Source organism: Tursiops truncatus, chromosome 3 (assembly GCF_011762595.2).
Source record: "Tursiops truncatus isolate mTurTru1 chromosome 3, mTurTru1.mat.Y, whole genome shotgun sequence".
Taxonomy (NCBI): domain Eukaryota; kingdom Metazoa; phylum Chordata; class Mammalia; order Artiodactyla; family Delphinidae; genus Tursiops; species Tursiops truncatus.
In genome coordinates this window covers 114,992,573-115,001,547 of record NC_047036.1, presented here as the reverse complement: position 1 = coordinate 115,001,547, position 8,975 = coordinate 114,992,573, and the positions used below count along the sequence as shown (strand labels likewise).

At 43.2% G+C, this 8,975-nt stretch overlaps 1 non-coding gene across 1 annotated transcript; it reads left to right on the top strand.

The window, feature by feature from the left end:
• The first annotated feature begins 4,560 nt into the window (after positions 1-4,560).
• On the top strand, positions 4,561-4,632 carry TRNAC-GCA (transfer RNA cysteine (anticodon GCA)). The gene has a single exon. It is a non-coding gene; the product is annotated as a tRNA-Cys (tRNA).
• Positions 4,633-8,975: the final 4,343 nt, after the last annotated feature.

Sequence of the window (8,975 nt, the reverse complement as noted above, 5' to 3'; positions counted from 1 at the left end):
CGAGCGCGGGAGCTGATGCGCCTAGGTTGGGCGGCCCCGCGAGGGACGCGGTGCCTTGCTGTGAAGGGCCTACGCCGCCCGGAGCCCCTGCGAATGGTGGGGGTATGCCGGACGTGGGATGCGGGATGTCCTCTCAGGCGAGTTTTGTAGCCTGACCCTGGGGAGGCTGGGGGCACGGTGGCTGGCTCCTCACCAGGCCCCCTCCTACTGACTTTAGTCACAAGGAAGCCAAGTTGACCTTCCCAGACTAGGCCAGGCCACGATGTAACCCACCCTTCCAGTACTGACTTCTTCATGGCCTTTATCACAGCGTCATTTCATGGTGGTCTGTACAACTTTCTTATCATGTCTGTTCCCCAACCAGACTGTAAACTGCAGGAGGGCAGGGACTGTGTGAGTCTGCCTTGTTTATCTGCACTCACAGAGCCTGGCACATGGTAGGTGCTTAGTAAATATCAGTATCTGCAGACAGAATTCATCTCCTCAGCAACCCAGTGAGTTGGTAGAGTAAGGAAATTGAGGCTCAAAGAAATAAAGTGACGGGCCCAAGATCACACCAGTTTCCGCCAAAGAAACCCCAAGCTCTTTCCTTAAGCAAATCACCTCATCTGTCTGAATCTTGTTTTCCTGTCTGGGGAAAATTAGTTAGAGCTGCCTCCAAACTATGTGCCAGGGACTGTGCACTTCTTTTAGATTTGCTCCTTTAATTCTCACAACAACATTGTAAGACAGAAATTGTTTTATAAAGGTGGAATTTGATACTAGCAAGAACTGGGTCCATCATTTGCCTGTTTGCCCTCATATCCATTGCTCCCCTTATGATACTCTGTGTCACAAATGGGTTCCCCTGACCCCTCTACCCCAAACCCACCTCCCAGCAGGCAACATTTCCCAGGCTTCCTTGTTGCTGAATTTTGTTTGGGTTTGGCCAATGGGAGCCACTGGCTCGAGATTAGGGGGCTGAGGACAGGAGGAAACAGGGGACCCTCAGCCTTGGCAGCTTCTGGGCTCTATCTCCCTTACTTTGGACTCCAGACCAGGGATGGTAGCGGTTTCCTGCTCTTGCTAATCTCTGGGTCACCTCACTTTCCCCTGTTTGGCTTCTCGGTTCTTCCATTACCTGAGTGGCCACAGTATTAAATTCCCTCTGTTTGGAGGGGGTAGGAGGGGAATATAGGAGATGTAACAGGTAATAATAAAGTTCTTTTTATTTTTTAAATAAATAAATAAATAAATAAATTCCCTCTGTTTGAAATACTAAGAGTGAGTTCACTTTCCTGATTACTCTAAGTGATTGGAATCCAGATCTGTCTGACTACAGAAGTGCACTTAAAGTTTTTTTTTTGCAGAAGATGATAGTGAGGCAAAGCAGTAAAAGTGATAACCATTTAACCACCCTGCCCAGAGAGCTCTTCCCAGGTCCCTTTTGTGAGAGAAATTAGTTTTAGAGATGATGATCCACTCATAAAGCCTATTCATAATTTATTATGTTTAAGAAATTCTGCTTTCCATAGCTAAAATATTGTTTATACCTGTAAATGAAGATATTAATAACATCTAGTTACCAGAGTTGTTTTGATGATTAAATGAACTAATGTATGCCAAACCCTTGGTATGTGGTAAATGTTCAATGATAGCTTCAAAACCTGGTTAATTTTTAGTACCTTCAGTTTTCTCAGCTTGCTGATCCTGGAGTGTGGAGGACAGCTGCTCTGTCTTTCATTCCATCGAATTCTTCTTATCACATTGTAGATTCACCTTGCCCATTGGACCAGTGAGTGAGAAGTAGTAATCAGATGGCTGGCCTGGCAGCTACAATCCACAGATGTGTGCAGTGAATGCTTCTAAATCAATTGGACCTCCCTAGAGACTTGGCTGGCAATGAATGAGAGTATGAGATGCTTTTGACACACACATGCAGCATCTGATTGGAGTGAAAATGTCTGCTCAACAGTCCCGAGGGCAGTTTTCTCCTGATTGATTTGCAACTTTTGATCTCAATGGAAAAGAAGCCAAATGTAAAGGAGGTAGTTTTCTCAGCGAACAAGAAATCTTGTTGTGCTTTCCTTTCTGAACTTGGTGGGCGGGGGAGAAGTACCATCTCCTATTACTGGCAAAGGGGCTACAGAGACCAAACTTTGCTAGAGAAGGGTGTTTAAAGGTGGGGGTGGGAGTTGGGGAGCGGAGCTTCTTAACCCACACAACTCCCAATGATTCAGGAGAACCAGGAGACCAGAAACTGCCCTTGATGCAATCCAGTTGCAGACAGCAGATTAGGTCTTCAGCTACCACAGTCTAGAGCCTGGGGCTGGGAGTCCCACCTGTGCCCTTGGACATTTTCGCTCAAATCAGATGCTGGATGCGTGTGTCAAAAGCACCTCACACTCTCATTCATTGCCAGCCAAATCTCTAGGGCGGTCCAATTGATTTAGAAGCATTTGCTCACATCTAACATTCGATGTACACATCTTCTGTAGATTGTAGCTGCCAAGTCAGCTGTCTGATTACTACTTCTCACTCACTGGTCCAATGGGCAAGGTGAATCTACAATGTGATAAGAAGAATTCGAGGCACTTCATTTGAGCTTGCCCTGACTACTGCACAGGTTGCTAGGGACTCATATGAGTCATTGATGTAAATGCAATTTAAAGAAGTTTGTAGACCTTACAAATATATTTGAGGTTATGGTTGTAAGCTAGAACAGTAGCTAAAAAACTGCTTTTTACTGTAATAGCATAAGTCTCCTACTCCTAGAAGTTAAGAGTACAGGATTTGGAGTCAAATAGACCCAGGTTCCAATCCTAGCTCACCGTGACGTGACTACTTCTCACTTAATCTTGCTGAGCCTCAGATTTCTCATCTGTAAGACAGGAATGATAATGCCTATCTGGAAGGGTTGTGAAGTTAAATAAGATACTAAGGTGAGAGCTTAAGAAATGGTAGCCATGTTAGAATTGTTCACAAATTTATCTGCCAACTAATATTTTGGAACAAAATAGGGAGTCTGGTCAACTAGGTCATTATAGTCTTCAGAACTCTCTAGTATTCATACTTTGGTTTGTCATCTATGGTCCACTTCTCTAGGAACTGTTCCCAATCATAGTTCTTGCCAAATAGCTAGACCTGGGCAGCCATGTTTGTGCCATATGACCCTGTCCCCTTGGCCATTTGTTGGTTGGACCACAAGTGAACACTTAACCTAAGCTAGACAGATCAGATTCCTCTTTTGGGAACTGAAGCAGTCAATTGTGGGGCGTCATGTAGACTCCAGAACTAGTACAGCTGATGGATGAGCTGAGGAAACTGATACGGAGAAGTACAGAGACATATACAAAGAAGAAGCCATTTAGCTTTAGTCTATGTGAAAATGATGGAAATGGACTTGTTCCTGATGATTTTTTCAGTTCCATAAGGCCTAGCCATGCTAATTTCCTGTCCTTGAAGTCTATGCAGTCTACACACCCAACCATTAGTACTCACCTTTTCTTACACTAGCACGAGTGCCTCTCTTTACCTTGCAACCCAAAGAGACTATTCTAGGATAAGGGCAATGTTGTCCCTTTATAAGGTAAAACACACTTCTTTAAAAACTTGAATGGTTTTCTTACAAATGAGCTTATATACTCAAAACACACCCATACGTCAGTTAACTAGTAAGCACAAATCAGTAAAACCAGTTATGAATCAAATTATCAACAAACTAGTTGAGAAACTTTTCCTCCATGTTTTCTTGAATATTTTGTCATTATATGGAAAGGCTCAAAATGTTTGATTTGCAACAGCACCTGGAAGTTCTCAAAAAAATTGTATTATATGATCATGTAGTTTCAAAAGGGATTTTTTTTTTTACATCTTTATTGGAGTATAATTGCTTTACAATGGTGTGTTAGTTTCTGCTTTATAACATAGTGAATCAGTTATACATACACATATGTTCCCATATCTCTTCCCTCTTGCATCTCCCTCCCTCCCACCCTCCCTATCCCACCCCTCTATGTGGTCACAAACCACCGAGCTGATCTCCCTGTGCTATGCGTCTGCTTCCCACTAGCTATCTATTTTACGTTTGGTAGTGTATATATGTCCATGCCACTCTCTCACTTTGTCTAAAGGGATATTGAGGACCTAAGGATGGGTGGGGTTAGAGGACTTACACTGAGCTAATTAAAGAAACAGGGAAGGCAATTCCCTGGCGGTCCAGTCGTTAGGACTTCACACTTTCACTGCTGAGGGCCTGGGTTCAATCCCTGGTTGGGGAACTAAGCCGCATGGTGTGGCCAAAAAAAAAAAAAAAAGAAAGAAAATTGTAAAAAAAATAAACAGGGAAAAGCTATCTGAGAGTATATAATTATAAATGTCTATTATCCCCGTCAGTAAAGTGGGGACAATAATGTACCCACTTCATATCATTGATCCAAGTATTAAATGAAGTAGTGAATGTAAATTCTTTGTCTGCTGCCTGGCATACAGATTAAAATCCATAAATGTTTTATTAGCTACAATGATTATGAAAATGTGACAAAAGTTGGTGCTGGAGCCAGATTTTAAAGGAAAATGAGAGGAGGTATAGCTCAGTGGTAGAGCATTTGACTGCAGATCAAGAGGTCCCCTGTTCAAATCCAGGTGCCCCCTTGTCTACTTTTCTGGGCTTCACTGGTGGTTCAGTGGTTAAGAATCCGCCTGCCAATGCAGGGGACATGGGTTTGAGTCCTGGTCCAAGAAGATCCCACATGCCACGGAGCAACTAAGCCTGCGTGCCACAACTACTGAGCCCACGTGCCACAACTACTGAAGCCCACGTGCCTAGAGCCTGTGCTCCACAACAAGAGAAGCCACCACAATGAGAAGCCTGCGCACTGCAATGAAGAGTAGCCTCCGCTCGCTGCAACTATAGAAAGGCCACATGCAGCAACAAGGACCCAAAGCAGCCATAAATAAATAAATAAAATTTATTTTTTAAAAAAGGAAAATGCTCTAAAATTAAATTAAAATTAAAGTAAATGCTCTGCTATCTACTCAGTAGCTTTGTGAGGGTAGGTACTGGGTCTTGATTGCTGTGGTTTTCATAGAGCTTAGTGCCTATTCGACAAGTAATTTTTGGATAATTACTGAGCCCTCAGTATGGTCATCACACACTGAAAAGGAGTTTGAAAGCTTTGGAAAGTAAAATGGTGATTTTGAAGAGGACTCTAATTCTGGGGTAGAAGTATTGAAAAGTAGGTAGATGAGAAGGGTGGAGAGGAGGGGTTCATGGACTTAGAGGGTCAACATGAACACCCACAAATTCTTAAATTTTTTTCCAGAGTTTAAAGTCATGAGCTTAGTCAAGAAATTCTAACATGATATGGGTTGAATTGCACCATCCCCCCCAAATTTATATGTTGAAATCCTAACCTCCAGTACCTCAGAAGGTGACCTTAGTTGGAAACAGGGCCATTTCAGATATGGTTAAGGTGAGGACTACAATAGCCAAGACATGGAAGCAAACTAAATGTCCATCTACAGATGAATGGCTAAAGAAGATGTGTTCTTTATTTATATATATATATATATGCACACACACATGCACACAGTGGATTTTTACCCAGCCATAAAAAAGAATGAAGTAATGGTATTTGCAGCAACATGGATGGACCTAAAGATGATCATACTAAGTGAAGTAAGTCAGACAGAGAAAGACAAATATCATATGATCTCACTTATATGTATAATCTAAAAAATTGATACAAGTGAACTTATTTACAAAACAGAAATAGACTCAGACACAGAAAACAAACCTATGGTTACCGAAGGGGAAAGGGGGGGGGCAAGGACAAATTAGGAATTTGGGATTAACAGATCTACACTAGTATATATAATATAAAATAGATAAGCAACAAGGACCTACTGTATAGCACAGGGACCTATATTCAATATCTTGTAATAACTTACGGAATCACTTTGCTGTACACTTTGCTGTTACAGAAACATTGTAAATCAACTACACCTCAATTAAAAAAAAAAGATGAGGTCAAACTGGAGAAGGGTGGGCTTCAAATCCAGTACCTCTAATGTCCTTATAAAAAGACAAAAACTGGACATAGACAAGTGCACAGGGAGAATGTCGTGTGAAGGTGAAGGCAGAGATCAAGGTGGTGATACTATAAGCCAAGAACACCAAAGATGGCCAGCAAACCACCGGCTAGGGGAGAGGCCTGGAACAGATTCTCTCTCACAGCCGTCGAGGGAACCAACTCTGCTCAAACCTTGATTTTGGACATCCAGCCTCCAGAACTGTGATGCAATGAATTTCTGTTGGTTAAGCCACCCATTTTGTAGTACTTTGTTACCACATTAGTTTGCTAGGCAGCTCTAGCAAACTAATGTATGAAGCAAACAAATCCAAAAATGCTGCCCCTGCGGCTCTCCCAGTGGTAATTTCTGCTCAAGCCCAGATAATTAGATCTATAGGTACTTGCCCCAAACCACTTCTGTTACAACAGCTCCTGCCAAGTATGCTTCCAAGCAGCAGGCAGAATGATGTGGAAAGCCCTTGACCTCTTAGTCCCAAGGAGCACGGTAGTTTTAAGTCCAATCAACTACAACCATGCAATTAAAAAAAAAAAAATCCTGCTTAGGTCTGAAGAGCTTTAAAAAAGTTTGCAATTTAGCTATTTCATCCTAACACTATTTTAATAAGTAATAATAATTGCTAAAAATTGATTGATTATTATGGGTTAGGGAGTTTGCTAAACACTTTACAAACATCATTTCTTTAATCCTCTCAACAGCCTTAGGAGATAAGTACTATTATTTACATTTTATCAAGGAAGAAACTGAGACTCAGAGAATTAGCTTGTCTACAAATCCATAGCTAGCCAGTAATGGAGCTGACCTCAGACCCGAGGTGGCCTGAGCCCAGAGTCCATGATCTTTGTTACCATGCTCCTCTGTCTCCTGAGGGTACTGGGCCTCCATGCAGAGAAAGCTTATGGAACATTAGATCCCTCCCCTTGTCTGACTTAGTCTCCTTGTAATTGACATAAAAGCTACTGCTTGTTCTGCCTGCATTTTCAAGCTCAAATTGAAAGAAAAGTGACTGGCATATAGTAAGTGCTCAGTAAGTGTTAGCTATTATTGCTATTAATATTGCATTGTATGTGTTTCTCTCTGGCAAGGGAGGTGAATCCCTAGTCTATTGCTAACAATGAGTACTTAGAAGTGTTCCTGAATGAACAAGATGAGTGGAGTAGGGGCTTGGAAAGTAAAGTTGATCTAGGAAAAAAAATGAGAAGTGAGGGTAGGGAGCTTAGGGCTGGGGGAGGGGGTGAGGGACAGAGAAAGCAGTTGGCAGAAGGCCAGATACCACTTTGCCTTTGGTATGGCTGCCCCTGGGGGTTCAGAGGTGGGGGCTGTGTAGCCTTTCTGCTCCTGATTGGTCAGCTCACCTAGCTTTATCCTGTATTTTCTCCCCTTTATGGTGTTGGGGAGGCTGCAGCTTGTGGTTACATAAAGCTTCCTGGAATTCTTCCAGGAAGAGGCGAAGTGCCTGAGGTGCTGACAAACAAAGGTTCCGGGAGTGAAGATGTGTGTGAGTAAGAGTGATTGTGTACCATCCATCTGCGTCATGGTGAGGCCAGAGGGCATTGGAATCAGGCAGATTTAGGTGGAAGTCCCAGCTCTCCCGTTTTAGTAACTGTGTGACTTACCTTCCTGAGTCTGATTTTCTCTTCTATAATAAGGATGATAATGGTACCTACTGCATAAGCATTTAAAAGCCTAGTACAATGCCTAATAAATTATAGCGGTTATTATTGTTATTGTTATTATTTTAAGTGTTAGGGTTTAATATCCTCTCTGCCTGAACATATGAATTCCCAAGTCTCCTCCTCTCCCTCCTGTCCCCTCAGTCCTGAAAATTTGAGACAAATTCCTCCAAGTGCCCCTTGACACCTCTGCTTTCCCCTGGTCCTTCCAGTGGGGCCAGGCCTTCAGGGACCCTTGGGCAGCCCTAGGACAGTGGAAAGCATCTCTCCATGACTCTGGGGTGGTCCTTTTTTCCCCACAGCCTAGGAAGGGTTGATAAAAGCCTTATCTGAGTCACCTTCCATTACAGGATTAAATCAGACTTGCTCTGGGGCCTTCTGTCTGCTACACCAGGCTTGATGCCGGCAGCTCCTTGTTATTGCCTTTGGCCCAATCTGAGGTCATCACACTTCTTTGGGCCCAAGGGACCCTCAGAGGCAGAGGCTGAGGAGAGGCTCTGGCAGCCATTTGGGATCAATTTCAAGTAGCAAGGACTGACTAAGCATGGAGGCCAACAGCTAGGCACTCACTAGGCACCTTGGGTGGCAGACTGGGAGGAAGGATGCTCACCCAGTCATCTCCAACCAGAGGCAAGAAATGACAGGCTCCATGAGGGCAGTCAACAGGGATGCAGGAGATTAGCAAATGAGAGTTAATGGGGCAAAGGTATCATCATGTAATTGCAGAGTTATGGGGCAAAGGAATAATTGTGTGATTGCAGGTGAGTTGCTAAATTTCTCTGAGACTTAGTTTTTTCAACTCTGAGCTGGGAACATTAGCATTTACTACAAAAAGTTAATTTAGATCGAAATGTATGAGTTAAAGCAACTAGGTTTTAGAGATAAACCTGAGTTTGGATTCTGGCTTGGCCACCCACTGACCTTGTGCCACACTGTTAACTTTTCAGACCCTGTTTCCTCATGGGTAAAAAGGAGGAAATAACACTTCTCTCCCAGGGTTGTACGGGTTAGAGAAATTTAGGCATAGCAGTTAGTACTTACTAAGGCAAGTGCGCTAGGGCAAGTGCGTACCCCCGTCCCCTGGCCCCTAGTGCTGCTCTACGAATGGGCACTCATGAGTCTTCTTCAGACCGTGTAGGTGGGAGTGGGTTTAGCCTTCTTGTCTACCTTCTCAAATTAGAGAGGCAGCAGAGGAGATGCATTTCTCTTGCCCAGGTTGCGAGTGTTGAG